The following is a 15,404-nucleotide window of genomic DNA, read 5'->3' as shown; positions in this document are numbered from 1 at the left end:
GCATAGCGGAACAGCGCGTTGAATCCTACGCCAGAACGGCCCCGGCAGCGCGAATGCCTCGGGCCGTCGAGATCTGCTGCTTTGTCATAAAAGGGAGATTCGAAGGGCATGTCATGGGTGCGATCATACCAGCACTAATGCACCGGATCCGATCGGAACTCCGCAGTTAAGCGTGCTTGGGCGAGAGTAGTACTAGGATGGGTGACCCCCTGGGAAGTCCTCGTGTTGCACCCTTTTTATTTTTTGCCCGCTTTTTTATTTTTTGATAATATTTATTTTTAATTTTTCGGCTTTTGGCTTTTCCTCTTCGGATAATTTTTTTTTTCCGAAAATAAACTGAGTCCGGAGACTGGCGGTGCCATGCCGCAGAGCGGAATAGCGCGTTGAATCCTACGCCAGAACGGCCCCGGCAGCGCGAATGTCTCGGGCCGTCGCGGTCTGCTGCTTTGTCATAAAAGGGAGTTTCGAAGGGCATGTCATGGGTGCGATCATACCAGCACTAATGCACCGGATCCCATCATAACTCCGCAGTTAAGCGTGCTTGGGCGAGAGAAGTACTAGGATGGGTGACCCCCTGGGAAGTCCTCGTGTTGCACCCTTTTTATTTTTTGCCCGCTTTTTTATTTTTTGATAATATTTATTTTTAATTTTTTGGCTTTTGGCTTTTCCTCTTCGGATAATTTTTTCCCCCCGAAAATAAACTGAGTCCGGAGACTGGCGGTGCCATGCCGCATAGCGGAACAGCGCGTTGAATCATACGCCAGAACGGCCCCGGCAGCGCGAATGTCTCGGGCCGTTGAGGTCTGCTGCTTTGTCTTAAAAGAGAGTTTCGAAGGGCATGTCTTGGGTGCGATCATACCAGCACTAATGCACCGGATCCCATCAGAACTCCGCAGTTAAGCGTGCTTGGGTGAGAGTAGCACTAGGATGGGTGACCCCCGGGAAGTCCTCGTGTTGCACCCTTTTTATTTTTTGCCCGCTTTTTTATTTTTTGATAATATTTATTTTTAATTTTTCGGCTTTTGGCTTTTCCTCTTCGGATAATTTTTTTCCCCCGACAATAAACAGAGTCCGGGGACTGGCGGTGCCATGCCGCATAGCGGGACCAGCGCGTTGAATCATACGCCAGAACGGCCCCGGCAGCATGAATGTCTCGGGCCGTCGAGGTCTGCTGCTTTGTCATAAAAGGGAGTTTCGAAGGGCATGTCATGGGTGCGATCATACCAGCACTAATGCACCGGATCCCATCAGAACTCCGTAGTTAAGCGTGCTTGGGCGAGAGTAGTACTAGGATGGGTGACCCCCTGGGAAGTCCTCGTGTTGCACCCTTTTTATTTTTTGCCCGCTTTTTTATTTTTTGATAATATTTATTTTTAATTTTTCGGCTTTTGGCTTTTCCTCTTCGGATAATTTTTTTTTTCCGAAAATAAACTGAGTCCGGAGACTGGCGGTGCCATGCCGCATAGCGGAACAGCGCGTTGAATCCTACGCCAGAACGGCCCCGGCAGCGCGAATGTCTCGGGCCGTCACGGTCTGCTGCTTTGTCATAAAAGGGAGTTTCGAAGGGCATGTCATGGGTGCGATCATACCAGCACTAATGCACCGGATCCCATCATAACTCCGCAGTTAAGCGTGCTTGGGCGAGAGAAGTACTAGGATGGGTGACCCCCTGGGAAGTCCTCGTGTTGCACCCTTTTTATTTTTTGCCCGCTTTTTTATTTTTTGATAATATTTATTTTTTATTATTTGGCTTTTGGCTTTTCCTCTTCGGATAATTTTTTTCCCCCGAAAATAAACTGAGTCCGGAGACTGGCGGTGCCATGCCGCATAGCGGAACAGCGCGTTGAATCCTACGCCAGAACGGCCCCGGCAGCGCGAATGTCTCGGGCCGTCGCGGTCTGCTGCTTTGTCATAAAAGGGAGTTTCGAAGGGCATGTCATGGGTGCGATCATACCAGCACTAATGCACCGGATCCCATCATAACTCCGCAGTTAAGCGTGCTTGGGCGAGAGAAGTACTAGGATGGGTGACCCCCTGGGAAGTCCTCGTGTTGCACCCTTTTTATTTTTTGCCCGCTTTTTTATTTTTTGATAATATTTATTTTTTATTATTTGGCTTTTGGCTTTTCCTCTTCGGATAATTTTTTTCCCCCGAAAATAAACTGAGTCCGGAGACTGGCGGTGCCATGCCGCATAGCGGAACAGCGCGTTGAATCCTACGCCAGAACGGCCCCGGCAGCGCGAATGTCTCGGGCCGTCGAGGTCTGCTGCTTTGTCATAAAAGGGAGTTTCGAAGGGCATGTCATGGGTGCGATCATACCAGCACTAATGCACCGGATCCCATCAGAACTCCGCAGTTGAGCGTGCTTGGGCGAGAGTAGTACTAGGATTGGTGACCCCCTGGGAAGTCCTCGTGTTGCACCCTTTTTATTTTTTGCCCGCTTTTTTATTTTTTGATAATATTTATTTTTTATTATTTGGCTTTTGGCTTTTCCTCTTCGGATAATTTTTTCCCCCGAAAATAAACTGAGTCCGGAGACTGGCGGTGCCATGCCGCATAGCGGGACCAGCGCGTTGAATCCTACGCCAGAACGGCCCCGGCGGCGCGAATGTCTCGGGCCGTCGAGGTCTGCTGCTTTGTCATAAAAGGGAGTTTCGATGGGCATGTCATGGGTGCGATCATACCAGCACTAATGCACCGGATCCCATCAGAACTCCGCAGTTAAGCGTGCTTGGGCGAGAGTAGTACTAGGATGGGTGACCCCCTGGGAAGTCCTCGTGTTGCACCCCTTTTATTTTTTGCCCGCTTTTTTATTTTTTGATAATATTTATTTTTAATTTTTCGGCTTTTGGCTTTTCCTCTTTGGATAATTTTTTTCCCCCGAAAATAAACTGACTCCGGAGACTCGCGGTGCCATGCCGCATAGCGGAACAGCGCGTTGAATCCTACGCCAGAACGGCCCCGGCAGCGCGAATGCCTCGGGCCGTCGAGATCTGCTGCTTTGTCATAAAAGGGAGATTCGAAGGGCATGTCATGGGTGCGATCATACCAGCACTAATGCACCGGATCCGATCGGAACTCCGCAGTTAAGCGTGCTTGGGCGAGAGTAGTACTAGGATGGGTGACCCCCTGGGAAGTCCTCGTGTTGCACCCTTTTTATTTTTTGCCCGCTTTTTTATTTTTTGATAATATTTATTTTTAATTTTTCGGCTTTTGGCTTTTCCTCTTCGGATAATTTTTTTTTTCCGAAAATAAACTGAGTCCGGAGACTGGCGGTGCCATGCCGCAGAGCGGAATAGCGCGTTGAATCCTACGCCAGAACGGCCCCGGCAGCGCGAATGTCTCGGGCCGTCGCGGTCTGCTGCTTTGTCATAAAAGGGAGTTTCGAAGGGCATGTCATGGGTGCGATCATACCAGCACTAATGCACCGGATCCCATCATAACTCCGCAGTTAAGCGTGCTTGGGCGAGAGAAGTACTAGGATGGGTGACCCCCTGGGAAGTCCTCGTGTTGCACCCTTTTTATTTTTTGCCCGCTTTTTTATTTTTTGATAATATTTATTTTTAATTTTTTGGCTTTTGGCTTTTCCTCTTCGGATAATTTTTTCCCCCCGAAAATAAACTGAGTCCGGAGACTGGCGGTGCCATGCCGCATAGCGGAACAGCGCGTTGAATCATACGCCAGAACGGCCCCGGCAGCGCGAATGTCTCGGGCCGTTGAGGTCTGCTGCTTTGTCTTAAAAGAGAGTTTCGAAGGGCATGTCTTGGGTGCGATCATACCAGCACTAATGCACCGGATCCCATCAGAACTCCGCAGTTAAGCGTGCTTGGGTGAGAGTAGCACTAGGATGGGTGACCCCCGGGAAGTCCTCGTGTTGCACCCTTTTTATTTTTTGCCCGCTTTTTTATTTTTTGATAATATTTATTTTTAATTTTTCGGCTTTTGGCTTTTCCTCTTCGGATAATTTTTTTCCCCCGACAATAAACAGAGTCCGGGGACTGGCGGTGCCATGCCGCATAGCGGGACCAGCGCGTTGAATCATACGCCAGAACGGCCCCGGCAGCATGAATGTCTCGGGCCGTCGAGGTCTGCTGCTTTGTCATAAAAGGGAGTTTCGAAGGGCATGTCATGGGTGCGATCATACCAGCACTAATGCACCGGATCCCATCAGAACTCCGTAGTTAAGCGTGCTTGGGCGAGAGTAGTACTAGGATGGGTGACCCCCTGGGAAGTCCTCGTGTTGCACCCTTTTTATTTTTTGCCCGCTTTTTTATTTTTTGATAATATTTATTTTTAATTTTTCGGCTTTTGGCTTTTCCTCTTCGGATAATTTTTTTTTTCCGAAAATAAACTGAGTCCGGAGACTGGCGGTGCCATGCCGCATAGCGGAACAGCGCGTTGAATCCTACGCCAGAACGGCCCCGGCAGCGCGAATGTCTCGGGCCGTCACGGTCTGCTGCTTTGTCATAAAAGGGAGTTTCGAAGGGCATGTCATGGGTGCGATCATACCAGCACTAATGCACCGGATCCCATCATAACTCCGCAGTTAAGCGTGCTTGGGCGAGAGAAGTACTAGGATGGGTGACCCCCTGGGAAGTCCTCGTGTTGCACCCTTTTTATTTTTTGCCCGCTTTTTTATTTTTTGATAATATTTATTTTTTATTATTTGGCTTTTGGCTTTTCCTCTTCGGATAATTTTTTTCCCCCGAAAATAAACTGAGTCCGGAGACTGGCGGTGCCATGCCGCATAGCGGAACAGCGCGTTGAATCCTACGCCAGAACGGCCCCGGCAGCGCGAATGTCTCGGGCCGTCGCGGTCTGCTGCTTTGTCATAAAAGGGAGTTTCGAAGGGCATGTCATGGGTGCGATCATACCAGCACTAATGCACCGGATCCCATCATAACTCCGCAGTTAAGCGTGCTTGGGCGAGAGAAGTACTAGGATGGGTGACCCCCTGGGAAGTCCTCGTGTTGCACCCTTTTTATTTTTTGCCCGCTTTTTTATTTTTTGATAATATTTATTTTTTATTATTTGGCTTTTGGCTTTTCCTCTTCGGATAATTTTTTTCCCCCGAAAATAAACTGAGTCCGGAGACTGGCGGTGCCATGCCGCATAGCGGAACAGCGCGTTGAATCCTACGCCAGAACGGCCCCGGCAGCGCGAATGTCTCGGGCCGTCGAGGTCTGCTGCTTTGTCATAAAAGGGAGTTTCGAAGGGCATGTCATGGGTGCGATCATACCAGCACTAATGCACCGGATCCCATCAGAACTCCGCAGTTGAGCGTGCTTGGGCGAGAGTAGTACTAGGATTGGTGACCCCCTGGGAAGTCCTCGTGTTGCACCCTTTTTATTTTTTGCCCGCTTTTTTATTTTTTGATAATATTTATTTTTTATTATTTGGCTTTTGGCTTTTCCTCTTCGGATAATTTTTTCCCCCGAAAATAAACTGAGTCCGGAGACTGGCGGTGCCATGCCGCATAGCGGGACCAGCGCGTTGAATCCTACGCCAGAACGGCCCCGGCGGCGCGAATGTCTCGGGCCGTCGAGGTCTGCTGCTTTGTCATAAAAGGGAGTTTCGATGGGCATGTCATGGGTGCGATCATACCAGCACTAATGCACCGGATCCCATCAGAACTCCGCAGTTAAGCGTGCTTGGGCGAGAGTAGTACTAGGATGGGTGACCCCCTGGGAAGTCCTCGTGTTGCACCCCTTTTATTTTTTGCCCGCTTTTTTATTTTTTGATAATATTTATTTTTAATTTTTCGGCTTTTGGCTTTTCCTCTTTGGATAATTTTTTTCCCCCGAAAATAAACTGACTCCGGAGACTCGCGGTGCCATGCCGCATAGCGGAACAGCGCGTTGAATCCTACGCCAGAACGGCCCCGGCAGCGCGAATGCCTCGGGCCGTCGAGATCTGCTGCTTTGTCATAAAAGGGAGATTCGAAGGGCATGTCATGGGTGCGATCATACCAGCACTAATGCACCGGATCCGATCGGAACTCCGCAGTTAAGCGTGCTTGGGCGAGAGTAGTACTAGGATGGGTGACCCCCTGGGAAGTCCTCGTGTTGCACCCTTTTTATTTTTTGCCCGCTTTTTTATTTTTTGATAATATTTATTTTTAATTTTTCGGCTTTTGGCTTTTCCTCTTCGGATAATTTTTTTTTTCCGAAAATAAACTGAGTCCGGAGACTGGCGGTGCCATGCCGCAGAGCGGAATAGCGCGTTGAATCCTACGCCAGAACGGCCCCGGCAGCGCGAATGTCTCGGGCCGTCGCGGTCTGCTGCTTTGTCATAAAAGGGAGTTTCGAAGGGCATGTCATGGGTGCGATCATACCAGCACTAATGCACCGGATCCCATCATAACTCCGCAGTTAAGCGTGCTTGGGCGAGAGAAGTACTAGGATGGGTGACCCCCTGGGAAGTCCTCGTGTTGCACCCTTTTTATTTTTTGCCCGCTTTTTTATTTTTTGATAATATTTATTTTTAATTTTTTGGCTTTTGGCTTTTCCTCTTCGGATAATTTTTTCCCCCCGAAAATAAACTGAGTCCGGAGACTGGCGGTGCCATGCCGCATAGCGGAACAGCGCGTTGAATCATACGCCAGAACGGCCCCGGCAGCGCGAATGTCTCGGGCCGTTGAGGTCTGCTGCTTTGTCTTAAAAGAGAGTTTCGAAGGGCATGTCTTGGGTGCGATCATACCAGCACTAATGCACCGGATCCCATCAGAACTCCGCAGTTAAGCGTGCTTGGGTGAGAGTAGCACTAGGATGGGTGACCCCCGGGAAGTCCTCGTGTTGCACCCTTTTTATTTTTTGCCCGCTTTTTTATTTTTTGATAATATTTATTTTTAATTTTTCGGCTTTTGGCTTTTCCTCTTCGGATAATTTTTTTCCCCCGACAATAAACAGAGTCCGGGGACTGGCGGTGCCATGCCGCATAGCGGGACCAGCGCGTTGAATCATACGCCAGAACGGCCCCGGCAGCATGAATGTCTCGGGCCGTCGAGGTCTGCTGCTTTGTCATAAAAGGGAGTTTCGAAGGGCATGTCATGGGTGCGATCATACCAGCACTAATGCACCGGATCCCATCAGAACTCCGTAGTTAAGCGTGCTTGGGCGAGAGTAGTACTAGGATGGGTGACCCCCTGGGAAGTCCTCGTGTTGCACCCTTTTTATTTTTTGCCCGCTTTTTTATTTTTTGATAATATTTATTTTTAATTTTTCGGCTTTTGGCTTTTCCTCTTCGGATAATTTTTTTTTTCCGAAAATAAACTGAGTCCGGAGACTGGCGGTGCCATGCCGCATAGCGGAACAGCGCGTTGAATCCTACGCCAGAACGGCCCCGGCAGCGCGAATGTCTCGGGCCGTCGCGGTCTGCTGCTTTGTCATAAAAGGGAGTTTCGAAGGGCATGTCATGGGTGCGATCATACCAGCACTAATGCACCGGATCCCATCATAACTCCGCAGTTAAGCGTGCTTGGGCGAGAGAAGTACTAGGATGGGTGACCCCCTGGGAAGTCCTCGTGTTGCACCCTTTTTATTTTTTGCCCGCTTTTTTATTTTTTGATAATATTTATTTTTTATTATTTGGCTTTTGGCTTTTCCTCTTCGGATAATTTTTTTCCCCCGAAAATAAACTGAGTCCGGAGACTGGCGGTGCCATGCCGCATAGCGGAACAGCGCGTTGAATCCTACGCCAGAACGGCCCCGGCAGCGCGAATGTCTCGGGCCGTCGAGGTCTGCTGCTTTGTCATAAAAGGGAGTTTCGAAGGGCATGTCATGGGTGCGATCATACCAGCACTAATGCACCGGATCCCATCAGAACTCCGCAGTTGAGCGTGCTTGGGCGAGAGTAGTACTAGGATTGGTGACCCCCTGGGAAGTCCTCGTGTTGCACCCTTTTTATTTTTTGCCCGCTTTTTTATTTTTTGATAATATTTATTTTTTATTATTTGGCTTTTGGCTTTTCCTCTTCGGATAATTTTTTCCCCCGAAAATAAACTGAGTCCGGAGACTGGCGGTGCCATGCCGCATAGCGGGACCAGCGCGTTGAATCCTACGCCAGAACGGCCCCGGCGGCGCGAATGTCTCGGGCCGTCGAGGTCTGCTGCTTTGTCATAAAAGGGAGTTTCGATGGGCATGTCATGGGTGCGATCATACCAGCACTAATGCACCGGATCCCATCAGAACTCCGCAGTTAAGCGTGCTTGGGCGAGAGTAGTACTAGGATGGGTGACCCCCTGGGAAGTCCTCGTGTTGCACCCCTTTTATTTTTTGCCCGCTTTTTTATTTTTTGATAATATTTATTTTTAATTTTTCGGCTTTTGGCTTTTCCTCTTTGGATAATTTTTTTCCCCCGAAAATAAACTGACTCCGGAGACTCGCGGTGCCATGCCGCATAGCGGAACAGCGCGTTGAATCCTACGCCAGAACGGCCCCGGCAGCGCGAATGCCTCGGGCCGTCGAGATCTGCTGCTTTGTCATAAAAGGGAGATTCGAAGGGCATGTCATGGGTGCGATCATACCAGCACTAATGCACCGGATCCGATCGGAACTCCGCAGTTAAGCGTGCTTGGGCGAGAGTAGTACTAGGATGGGTGACCCCCTGGGAAGCCCTCGTGTTGCACCCTTTTTATTTTTTGCCCGCTTTTTTATTTTTTGATAATATTTATTTTTAATTTTTCGGCTTTTGGCTTTTCCTCTTCGGATAATTTTTTTTTTCCGAAAATAAACTGAGTCCGGAGACTGGCGGTGCCATGCCGCAGAGCGGAATAGCGCGTTGAATCCTACGCCAGAACGGCCCCGGCAGCGCGAATGTCTCGAGCCGTCGCGGTCTGCTGCTTTGTCATAAAAGGGAGTTTCGAAGGGCATGTCATGGGTGCGATCATACCAGCACTAATGCACCGGATCCCATCATAACTCCGCAGTTAAGCGTGCTTGGGCGAGAGAAGTACTAGGATGGGTGACCCCCTGGGAAGTCCTCGTGTTGCACCCTTTTTATTTTTTGCCCGCTTTTTTATTTTTTGATAATATTTATTTTTAATTTTTTGGCTTTTGGCTTTTCCTCTTCGGATAATTTTTTCCCCCCGAAAATAAACTGAGTCCGGAGACTGGCGGTGCCATGCCGCATAGCGGAACAGCGCGTTGAATCATACGCCAGAACGGCCCCGGCAGCGCGAATGTCTCGGGCCGTTGAGGTCTGCTGCTTTGTCTTAAAAGAGAGTTTCGAAGGGCATGTCTTGGGTGCGATCATACCAGCACTAATGCACCGGATCCCATCAGAACTCCGCAGTTAAGCGTGCTTGGGTGAGAGTAGCACTAGGATGGGTGACCCCCGGGAAGTCCTCGTGTTGCACCCTTTTTATTTTTTGCCCGCTTTTTTATTTTTTGATAATATTTATTTTTAATTTTTCGGCTTTTGGCTTTTCCTCTTCGGATAATTTTTTTCCCCCGACAATAAACAGAGTCCGGGGACTGGCGGTGCCATGCCGCATAGCGGGACCAGCGCGTTGAATCATACGCCAGAACGGCCCCGGCAGCATGAATGTCTCGGGCCGTCGAGGTCTGCTGCTTTGTCATAAAAGGGAGTTTCGAAGGGCATGTCATGGGTGCGATCATACCAGCACTAATGCACCGGATCCCATCAGAACTCCGTAGTTAAGCGTGCTTGGGCGAGAGTAGTACTAGGATGGGTGACCCCCTGGGAAGTCCTCGTGTTGCACCCTTTTTATTTTTTGCCCGCTTTTTTATTTTTTGATAATATTTATTTTTAATTTTTCGGCTTTTGGCTTTTCCTCTTCGGATAATTTTTTTTTTCCGAAAATAAACTGAGTCCGGAGACTGGCGGTGCCATGCCGCATAGCGGAACAGCGCGTTGAATCCTACGCCAGAACGGCCCCGGCAGCGCGAATGTCTCGGGCCGTCGCGGTCTGCTGCTTTGTCATAAAAGGGAGTTTCGAAGGGCATGTCATGGGTGCGATCATACCAGCACTAATGCACCGGATCCCATCATAACTCCGCAGTTAAGCGTGCTTGGGCGAGAGAAGTACTAGGATGGGTGACCCCCTGGGAAGTCCTCGTGTTGCACCCTTTTTATTTTTTGCCCGCTTTTTTATTTTTTGATAATATTTATTTTTTATTATTTGGCTTTTGGCTTTTCCTCTTCGGATAATTTTTTTCCCCCGAAAATAAACTGAGTCCGGAGACTGGCGGTGCCATGCCGCATAGCGGAACAGCGCGTTGAATCCTACGCCAGAACGGCCCCGGCAGCGCGAATGTCTCGGGCCGTCGAGGTCTGCTGCTTTGTCATAAAAGGGAGTTTCGAAGGGCATGTCATGGGTGCGATCATACCAGCACTAATGCACCGGATCCCATCAGAACTCCGCAGTTGAGCGTGCTTGGGCGAGAGTAGTACTAGGATTGGTGACCCCCTGGGAAGTCCTCGTGTTGCACCCTTTTTATTTTTTGCCCGCTTTTTTATTTTTTGATAATATTTATTTTTTATTATTTGGCTTTTGGCTTTTCCTCTTCGGATAATTTTTTCCCCCGAAAATAAACTGAGTCCGGAGACTGGCGGTGCCATGCCGCATAGCGGGACCAGCGCGTTGAATCCTACGCCAGAACGGCCCCGGCGGCGCGAATGTCTCGGGCCGTCGAGGTCTGCTGCTTTGTCATAAAAGGGAGTTTCGATGGGCATGTCATGGGTGCGATCATACCAGCACTAATGCACCGGATCCCATCAGAACTCCGCAGTTAAGCGTGCTTGGGCGAGAGTAGTACTAGGATGGGTGACCCCCTGGGAAGTCCTCGTGTTGCACCCCTTTTATTTTTTGCCCGCTTTTTTATTTTTTGATAATATTTATTTTTAATTTTTCGGCTTTTGGCTTTTCCTCTTTGGATAATTTTTTTCCCCCGAAAATAAACTGACTCCGGAGACTCGCGGTGCCATGCCGCATAGCGGAACAGCGCGTTGAATCCTACGCCAGAACGGCCCCGGCAGCGCGAATGCCTCGGGCCGTCGAGATCTGCTGCTTTGTCATAAAAGGGAGATTCGAAGGGCATGTCATGGGTGCGATCATACCAGCACTAATGCACCGGATCCGATCGGAACTCCGAAGTTAAGCGTGCTTGGGCGAGAGTAGTACTAGGATGGGTGACCCCCTGGGAAGTCCTCGTGTTGCACCCTTTTTATCTTTTGCCCGCTTTTTTATTTTTTGATAATATTTATTTTTAATTTTTCGGCTTTTGGCTTTTCCTCTTCGGATAATTTTTTTTTTCCGAAAATAAACTGAGTCCGGAGACTGGCGGTGCCATGCCGCAGAGCGGAATAGCGCGTTGAATCCTACGCCAGAACGGCCCCGGCAGCGCGAATGTCTCGGGCCGTCGCGGTCTGCTGCTTTGTCATAAAAGGGAGTTTCGAAGGGCATGTCATGGGTGCGATCATACCAGCACTAATGCACCGGATCCCATCATAACTCCGCAGTTAAGCGTGCTTGGGCGAGAGAAGTACTAGGATGGGTGACCCCCTGGGAAGTCCTCGTGTTGCACCCTTTTTATTTTTTGCCCGCTTTTTTATTTTTTGATAATATTTATTTTTAATTTTTTGGCTTTTGGCTTTTCCTCTTCGGATAATTTTTCCCCCCCGAAAATAAACTGAGTCCGGAGACTGGCGGTGCCATGCCGCATAGCGGAACAGCGCGTTGAATCATACGCCAGAACGGCCCCGGCAGCGCGAATGTCTCGGGCCGTCGAGGTCTGCTGCTTTGTCTTAAAAGGGAGTTTCGAAGGGCATGTCTTGGGTGCGATCATACCAGCACTAATGCACCGGATCCCATCAGAACTCCGCAGTTAAGCGTGCTTGGGTGAGAGTAGCACTAGGATGGGTGACCCCCTGGGAAGTCCTCGTGTTGCACCCTTTTTATTTTTTGCCCGCTTTTTTATTTTTTGATAATATTTATTTTTAATTTTTCCGCTTTTGGCTTTTCCTCTTCGGATAATTTTTTTCCCCCGACAATAAACAGAGTCCGGGGACTGGCGGTGCCATGCCGCATAGCGGGACCAGCGCGTTGAATCATACGCCAGAACGGCCCCGGCAGCGTGAATGTCTCGGGCCGTCGAGGTCTGCTGCTTTGTCATAAAAGGGAGTTTCGAAGGGCATGTCATGGGTGCGATCATACCAGCACTAATGCACCGGATCCCATCAGAACTCCGTAGTTAAGCGTGCTTGGGCGAGAGTAGTACTAGGATGGGTGACCCCCTGGGAAGTCCTCGTGTTGCACCCTTTTTATTTTTTGCCCGCTTTTTTATTTTTTGATAATATTTATTTTTAATTTTTCAGCTTTTGGCTTTTCCTCTTCGGATAATTTTTTTTTTCCGAAAATAAACTGAGTCCGGAGACTGGCGGTGCCATGCCGCATAGCGGAACAGCGCGTTGAATCCTACGCCAGAACGGCCCCGGCAGCGCGAATGTCTCGGGCCGTCGCGGTCTGCTGCTTTGCCATAAAAGGGAGTTTCGAAGGGCATGTCATGGGTGCGATCATACCAGCACTAATGCACCGGATCCCATCATAACTCCGCAGTTAAGCGTGCTTGGGCGAGAGAAGTACTAGGATGGGTGACCCCCTGGGAAGTCCTCGTGTTGCACCCTTTTTATTTTTTTCTCCACTTTTTTATTTTTTGATAATATTTATTTTTAATTTTTCGGCTTTTGGCTTTTCCTCTTCGGATAATTTTTTTTCCTCGAAAATAAACTGAGTCCGGAGACTGGCGGTGCCATGCCGCATAGCGGGACCAGCGCGTTGAATCCTACGCCAGAACGGCCCCGGCGGCGCGAATGTCTCGGGCCGTCGAGGTCTGCTGCTTTGTCATAAAAGGGAGTTTCGATGGGCATGTCATGGGTGCGATCATACCAGCACTAATGCACCGGATCCCATCAGAACTCCGCAGTTAAGCGTGCTTGGGCGAGAGTAGTACTAGGATGGGTGACCCCCAGGGAAGTCCTCGTGTTGCACCCCTTTTATTTTTTGCCCGCTTTTTTATTTTTTGATAATATTTATTGTAATTTTTCGGCTTTTGGCTTTTCCTCTTCGGATAATTTTTTTCCCCGAAAATAAACGGAGTCCGGAGACTGGCGGTGCCATGCCGCGTAGCGGAACAGCGCGTTGAATCCTAGCCAGAACGGCCCCGGCAGCGCGAATGTCTCGGGCCGTTGCGGTCTGCTGCTTTGTCATAAAAGGGAGTTTCGAAGGGCATGTCATCGGTGCGATCATACCAGCACTAATGCACCGGATCCCATCATAGCTCCGCAGTTAAGCGTGCTTGGGCGAGAGAAGTACTAGGATGGGTGACCCCCTGGGAAGTCCTCGTGTTGCACCCTTTTTTATTTTTTGCCCGCTTTTTTATTTTTTGATAATATTTATTTTTAATTTTTTGGCTTTTGGCTTTTCCTCTTCGGATAATTTTTTCCCCCCGAAAATAAACTGAGTCCGGAGACTGGCGGTGCCATGCCGCATAGCGGAACAGCGCGTTGAATCATATGCCAGAACGGCCCCGGCAGCGCGAATGTCTCGGGCCGTCGAGGTCTGCTACTTTGTCTTAAAAGGGAGTTTCGAAGGGCATGTCTTGGGTGCAATCATACCAGCACTAATGCACCGGATCCCATCAGAACTCCGCAGTTAAGCGTGCTTGGGCGAGAGTAGTACTAGGATGGGTGACCCCCTGGGAAGTCCTCGTGTTGCACCCTTTTTATTTTTTGCCCGCTTTTTTATTTTTTGATAATATTTATTTTTAATTTTTCGGCTTTTGGCTTTTCCTCTTCGGATAATTTTTTTCCCCCGAAAATAAACTGAGTCCGGAGACTGGCGGTGCCATGCCGCATAGCGGGACCAGCGCGTTGAATCCTACGCCAGAACGGCCCCGGCGGCGCGAATGTCTCGGGCTGTCGAGGTCTGCTGCTTTGTCATAAAAGGGAGTTTCGATGGGCATGTTATGGGTGCGATCATACCAGCACTAATGCACCGGATCCCATCAGAACTCCGCAGTTAAGCGTGCTTGGGCGAGAGTAGTACTAGGATGGGTGACCCCCTGGGAAGTCCTCGTGTTGCACCCCTTTTATTTTTTGCCCGCTTTTTTATTTTTTGATAATATTTATTTTTAATTTTTCGGCATTTGGCTTTTCCTCTTCGGATAATTTTTTTCTCCCGAAAATAAACTGAGTCCGGAGACTCGCGGTGCCATGCCGCATAGCGGAACAGCGCGTTGAATCCTACGCCAGAACGGCCCCGGCAGCGCGAATGCCTCGGGCCGTCGAGATCTGCTGCTTTGTCATAAAAGGGAGTTTCGAAGGGCATGTCATGGGTGCGATCATACCAGCACTAATGCACCGGATCCGATCAGAACTCCGCAGTTAAGCGTGCTTGGGCGAGAGTAGTACTAGGATGTGTGACCCCCTGGGAAGTCCTCGTGTTGCACCCTTTTTATTTTTTGCCCGCTTTTTTATTTTTTGATAATATTTATTTTTAATTTTTCGGCTTTTGGCTTTTCCTCTTCGGATAATTTTTTTTTTCCGAAAATAAACTGAGTCCGGAGACTGGCGGTGCCATGCCGCAGAGCGGAATAGCGCGTTGAATCCTACGCCAGAACGGCCCCGGCAGCGCGAATGTCTCGGGCCGTCGCGGTCTGCTGCTTTGTCATAAAAGGGAGTTTCGAAGGGCATGTCATGGGTGCGATCATACCAGCACTAATGCACCGGATCCCATCATAACTCCGCAGTTAAGCGTGCTTGGGCGAGAGAAGTACTAGGATGGGTGACCCCCTGGGAAGTCCTCGTGTTGCACCCTTTTTATTTTTTGCCCGCTTTTTTATTTTTTGATAATATTTATTTTTAATTTTTTGGCTTTTGGCTTTTCCTCTTCGGATAATTTTTTCCCCCCGAAAATAAACTGAGTCCGGAGACTGGCGGTGCCATGCCGCATAGCGGAACAGCGCGTTGAATCATACGCCAGAACGGCCCCGGCAGCGCGAATGTCTCGGGCCGTTGAGGTCTGCTGCTTTGTCTTAAAAGAGAGTTTCGAAGGGCATGTCTTGGGTGCGATCATACCAGCACTAATGCACCGGATCCCATCAGAACTCCGCAGTTAAGCTTGCTTGGGTGAGAGTAGCACTAGGATGGGTGACCCCCGGGAAGTCCTCGTGTTGCACCCTTTTTATTTTTTGCCCGCTTTTTTATTTTTTGATAATATTTATTTTTAATTTTTCGGCTTTTGGCTTTTCCTCTTCGGATAATTTTTTTCCCCCGACAATAAACAGAGTCCGGGGACTGGCGGTGCCATGCCGCATAGCGGGACCAGCGCGTTGAATCATACGCCAGAACGGCCCCGGCAGCATGAATGTCTCGGGCCGTCGAGG

General features: G+C 49.4%; 40 non-coding genes and 2 pseudogenes across 40 annotated transcripts; all 42 read left to right on the top strand.

Moving 5' to 3' along the window:
- The first annotated feature begins 115 nt into the window (after positions 1-115).
- On the top strand, positions 116-234 carry LOC149760455 (5S ribosomal RNA). The gene has a single exon (XR_016405411.1). It is a non-coding gene; the product is annotated as a 5S ribosomal RNA (ribosomal RNA).
- A 246-nt stretch (positions 235-480) lies between these two features.
- On the top strand, positions 481-599 carry LOC149760454 (5S ribosomal RNA). Its single transcript, XR_016406640.1, has one exon. It is a non-coding gene; the product is annotated as a 5S ribosomal RNA (ribosomal RNA).
- Positions 600-845: 246 nt separating this feature from the next.
- On the top strand, positions 846-963 carry LOC149760453 (5S ribosomal RNA). The gene has a single exon (XR_016407969.1). It is a non-coding gene; the product is annotated as a 5S ribosomal RNA (ribosomal RNA).
- Positions 964-1,210: 247 nt separating this feature from the next.
- On the top strand, positions 1,211-1,329 carry LOC149760452 (5S ribosomal RNA). The gene has a single exon (XR_016412639.1). It is a non-coding gene; the product is annotated as a 5S ribosomal RNA (ribosomal RNA).
- A 246-nt stretch (positions 1,330-1,575) lies between these two features.
- On the top strand, positions 1,576-1,694 carry LOC149760451 (5S ribosomal RNA). The gene has a single exon (XR_016406639.1). It is a non-coding gene; the product is annotated as a 5S ribosomal RNA (ribosomal RNA).
- A 246-nt stretch (positions 1,695-1,940) lies between these two features.
- On the top strand, positions 1,941-2,059 carry LOC149760450 (5S ribosomal RNA). Its single transcript, XR_016406638.1, has one exon. It is a non-coding gene; the product is annotated as a 5S ribosomal RNA (ribosomal RNA).
- A 246-nt stretch (positions 2,060-2,305) lies between these two features.
- On the top strand, positions 2,306-2,424 carry LOC149760449 (5S ribosomal RNA). The gene has a single exon (XR_016408103.1). It is a non-coding gene; the product is annotated as a 5S ribosomal RNA (ribosomal RNA).
- Positions 2,425-2,670: 246 nt separating this feature from the next.
- Positions 2,671-2,789, top strand: LOC149760448 (5S ribosomal RNA). Its single transcript, XR_016409636.1, has one exon. It is a non-coding gene; the product is annotated as a 5S ribosomal RNA (ribosomal RNA).
- A 246-nt stretch (positions 2,790-3,035) lies between these two features.
- LOC149760447 (5S ribosomal RNA) lies at positions 3,036-3,154 on the top strand. The gene has a single exon (XR_016405410.1). It is a non-coding gene; the product is annotated as a 5S ribosomal RNA (ribosomal RNA).
- A 246-nt stretch (positions 3,155-3,400) lies between these two features.
- LOC149760446 (5S ribosomal RNA) lies at positions 3,401-3,519 on the top strand. Its single transcript, XR_016406637.1, has one exon. It is a non-coding gene; the product is annotated as a 5S ribosomal RNA (ribosomal RNA).
- Positions 3,520-3,765: 246 nt separating this feature from the next.
- Positions 3,766-3,883, top strand: LOC149760445 (5S ribosomal RNA). Its single transcript, XR_016407968.1, has one exon. It is a non-coding gene; the product is annotated as a 5S ribosomal RNA (ribosomal RNA).
- Positions 3,884-4,130: 247 nt separating this feature from the next.
- LOC149760444 (5S ribosomal RNA) lies at positions 4,131-4,249 on the top strand. Its single transcript, XR_016412638.1, has one exon. It is a non-coding gene; the product is annotated as a 5S ribosomal RNA (ribosomal RNA).
- Positions 4,250-4,495: 246 nt separating this feature from the next.
- On the top strand, positions 4,496-4,614 carry LOC149760443 (5S ribosomal RNA). Its single transcript, XR_016406636.1, has one exon. It is a non-coding gene; the product is annotated as a 5S ribosomal RNA (ribosomal RNA).
- A 246-nt stretch (positions 4,615-4,860) lies between these two features.
- LOC149760442 (5S ribosomal RNA) lies at positions 4,861-4,979 on the top strand. The gene has a single exon (XR_016406635.1). It is a non-coding gene; the product is annotated as a 5S ribosomal RNA (ribosomal RNA).
- A 246-nt stretch (positions 4,980-5,225) lies between these two features.
- On the top strand, positions 5,226-5,344 carry LOC149760441 (5S ribosomal RNA). Its single transcript, XR_016408102.1, has one exon. It is a non-coding gene; the product is annotated as a 5S ribosomal RNA (ribosomal RNA).
- A 246-nt stretch (positions 5,345-5,590) lies between these two features.
- Positions 5,591-5,709, top strand: LOC149760440 (5S ribosomal RNA). Its single transcript, XR_016409635.1, has one exon. It is a non-coding gene; the product is annotated as a 5S ribosomal RNA (ribosomal RNA).
- A 246-nt stretch (positions 5,710-5,955) lies between these two features.
- LOC149760439 (5S ribosomal RNA) lies at positions 5,956-6,074 on the top strand. Its single transcript, XR_016405409.1, has one exon. It is a non-coding gene; the product is annotated as a 5S ribosomal RNA (ribosomal RNA).
- Positions 6,075-6,320: 246 nt separating this feature from the next.
- LOC149760438 (5S ribosomal RNA) lies at positions 6,321-6,439 on the top strand. The gene has a single exon (XR_016406634.1). It is a non-coding gene; the product is annotated as a 5S ribosomal RNA (ribosomal RNA).
- Positions 6,440-6,685: 246 nt separating this feature from the next.
- LOC149760437 (5S ribosomal RNA) lies at positions 6,686-6,803 on the top strand. The gene has a single exon (XR_016407966.1). It is a non-coding gene; the product is annotated as a 5S ribosomal RNA (ribosomal RNA).
- A 247-nt stretch (positions 6,804-7,050) lies between these two features.
- Positions 7,051-7,169, top strand: LOC149760436 (5S ribosomal RNA). Its single transcript, XR_016412637.1, has one exon. It is a non-coding gene; the product is annotated as a 5S ribosomal RNA (ribosomal RNA).
- A 246-nt stretch (positions 7,170-7,415) lies between these two features.
- LOC149760435 (5S ribosomal RNA) lies at positions 7,416-7,534 on the top strand. Its single transcript, XR_016406633.1, has one exon. It is a non-coding gene; the product is annotated as a 5S ribosomal RNA (ribosomal RNA).
- A 246-nt stretch (positions 7,535-7,780) lies between these two features.
- LOC149760434 (5S ribosomal RNA) lies at positions 7,781-7,899 on the top strand. The gene has a single exon (XR_016408100.1). It is a non-coding gene; the product is annotated as a 5S ribosomal RNA (ribosomal RNA).
- Positions 7,900-8,145: 246 nt separating this feature from the next.
- Positions 8,146-8,264, top strand: LOC149760433 (5S ribosomal RNA). Its single transcript, XR_016409634.1, has one exon. It is a non-coding gene; the product is annotated as a 5S ribosomal RNA (ribosomal RNA).
- Positions 8,265-8,510: 246 nt separating this feature from the next.
- LOC149760432 (5S ribosomal RNA) lies at positions 8,511-8,629 on the top strand. Its single transcript, XR_016405527.1, has one exon. It is a non-coding gene; the product is annotated as a 5S ribosomal RNA (ribosomal RNA).
- A 246-nt stretch (positions 8,630-8,875) lies between these two features.
- On the top strand, positions 8,876-8,994 carry LOC149760431 (5S ribosomal RNA). The gene has a single exon (XR_016406632.1). It is a non-coding gene; the product is annotated as a 5S ribosomal RNA (ribosomal RNA).
- A 246-nt stretch (positions 8,995-9,240) lies between these two features.
- Positions 9,241-9,358, top strand: LOC149760430 (5S ribosomal RNA). Its single transcript, XR_016407965.1, has one exon. It is a non-coding gene; the product is annotated as a 5S ribosomal RNA (ribosomal RNA).
- Positions 9,359-9,605: 247 nt separating this feature from the next.
- Positions 9,606-9,724, top strand: LOC149760429 (5S ribosomal RNA). The gene has a single exon (XR_016412636.1). It is a non-coding gene; the product is annotated as a 5S ribosomal RNA (ribosomal RNA).
- Positions 9,725-9,970: 246 nt separating this feature from the next.
- Positions 9,971-10,089, top strand: LOC149760428 (5S ribosomal RNA). The gene has a single exon (XR_016406630.1). It is a non-coding gene; the product is annotated as a 5S ribosomal RNA (ribosomal RNA).
- Positions 10,090-10,335: 246 nt separating this feature from the next.
- Positions 10,336-10,454, top strand: LOC149760427 (5S ribosomal RNA). Its single transcript, XR_016408099.1, has one exon. It is a non-coding gene; the product is annotated as a 5S ribosomal RNA (ribosomal RNA).
- Positions 10,455-10,700: 246 nt separating this feature from the next.
- LOC149760426 (5S ribosomal RNA) lies at positions 10,701-10,819 on the top strand. The gene has a single exon (XR_016409633.1). It is a non-coding gene; the product is annotated as a 5S ribosomal RNA (ribosomal RNA).
- A 246-nt stretch (positions 10,820-11,065) lies between these two features.
- LOC149760425 (5S ribosomal RNA) lies at positions 11,066-11,184 on the top strand. The gene has a single exon (XR_016404531.1). It is a non-coding gene; the product is annotated as a 5S ribosomal RNA (ribosomal RNA).
- Positions 11,185-11,430: 246 nt separating this feature from the next.
- LOC149760424 (5S ribosomal RNA) lies at positions 11,431-11,549 on the top strand. The gene has a single exon (XR_016406629.1). It is a non-coding gene; the product is annotated as a 5S ribosomal RNA (ribosomal RNA).
- A 246-nt stretch (positions 11,550-11,795) lies between these two features.
- Positions 11,796-11,914, top strand: LOC149760423 (5S ribosomal RNA). The gene has a single exon (XR_016407021.1). It is a non-coding gene; the product is annotated as a 5S ribosomal RNA (ribosomal RNA).
- A 247-nt stretch (positions 11,915-12,161) lies between these two features.
- On the top strand, positions 12,162-12,280 carry LOC149760422 (5S ribosomal RNA). The gene has a single exon (XR_016412635.1). It is a non-coding gene; the product is annotated as a 5S ribosomal RNA (ribosomal RNA).
- Positions 12,281-12,526: 246 nt separating this feature from the next.
- Positions 12,527-12,645, top strand: LOC149760421 (5S ribosomal RNA). The gene has a single exon (XR_016406628.1). It is a non-coding gene; the product is annotated as a 5S ribosomal RNA (ribosomal RNA).
- A 248-nt stretch (positions 12,646-12,893) lies between these two features.
- LOC149760420 (5S ribosomal RNA) lies at positions 12,894-13,012 on the top strand. Its single transcript, XR_016400990.1, has one exon. It is a non-coding gene; the product is annotated as a 5S ribosomal RNA (ribosomal RNA).
- Positions 13,013-13,255: 243 nt separating this feature from the next.
- Positions 13,256-13,374, top strand: LOC149760419 (5S ribosomal RNA; annotated as a pseudogene).
- Positions 13,375-13,621: 247 nt separating this feature from the next.
- On the top strand, positions 13,622-13,740 carry LOC149760418 (5S ribosomal RNA). The gene has a single exon (XR_016412882.1). It is a non-coding gene; the product is annotated as a 5S ribosomal RNA (ribosomal RNA).
- A 247-nt stretch (positions 13,741-13,987) lies between these two features.
- LOC149760417 (5S ribosomal RNA) lies at positions 13,988-14,106 on the top strand. The gene has a single exon (XR_016409632.1). It is a non-coding gene; the product is annotated as a 5S ribosomal RNA (ribosomal RNA).
- A 246-nt stretch (positions 14,107-14,352) lies between these two features.
- LOC149760416 (5S ribosomal RNA) lies at positions 14,353-14,471 on the top strand. Its single transcript, XR_016408155.1, has one exon. It is a non-coding gene; the product is annotated as a 5S ribosomal RNA (ribosomal RNA).
- Positions 14,472-14,717: 246 nt separating this feature from the next.
- On the top strand, positions 14,718-14,836 carry LOC149760415 (5S ribosomal RNA). Its single transcript, XR_016406627.1, has one exon. It is a non-coding gene; the product is annotated as a 5S ribosomal RNA (ribosomal RNA).
- A 246-nt stretch (positions 14,837-15,082) lies between these two features.
- Positions 15,083-15,200, top strand: LOC149760414 (5S ribosomal RNA; annotated as a pseudogene).
- Positions 15,201-15,404: the final 204 nt, after the last annotated feature.

This window comes from Phoenix dactylifera, chromosome 4 (genome assembly GCF_051530095.1).
Source record: "Phoenix dactylifera cultivar Ajwa chromosome 4, Ajwa_hap1_PhDact_Kaust_v1.1, whole genome shotgun sequence".
In the NCBI taxonomy this organism is placed as follows: domain Eukaryota; kingdom Viridiplantae; phylum Streptophyta; class Magnoliopsida; order Arecales; family Arecaceae; genus Phoenix; species Phoenix dactylifera.
This window is presented reverse-complemented; position numbering and strand designations above follow the sequence as displayed.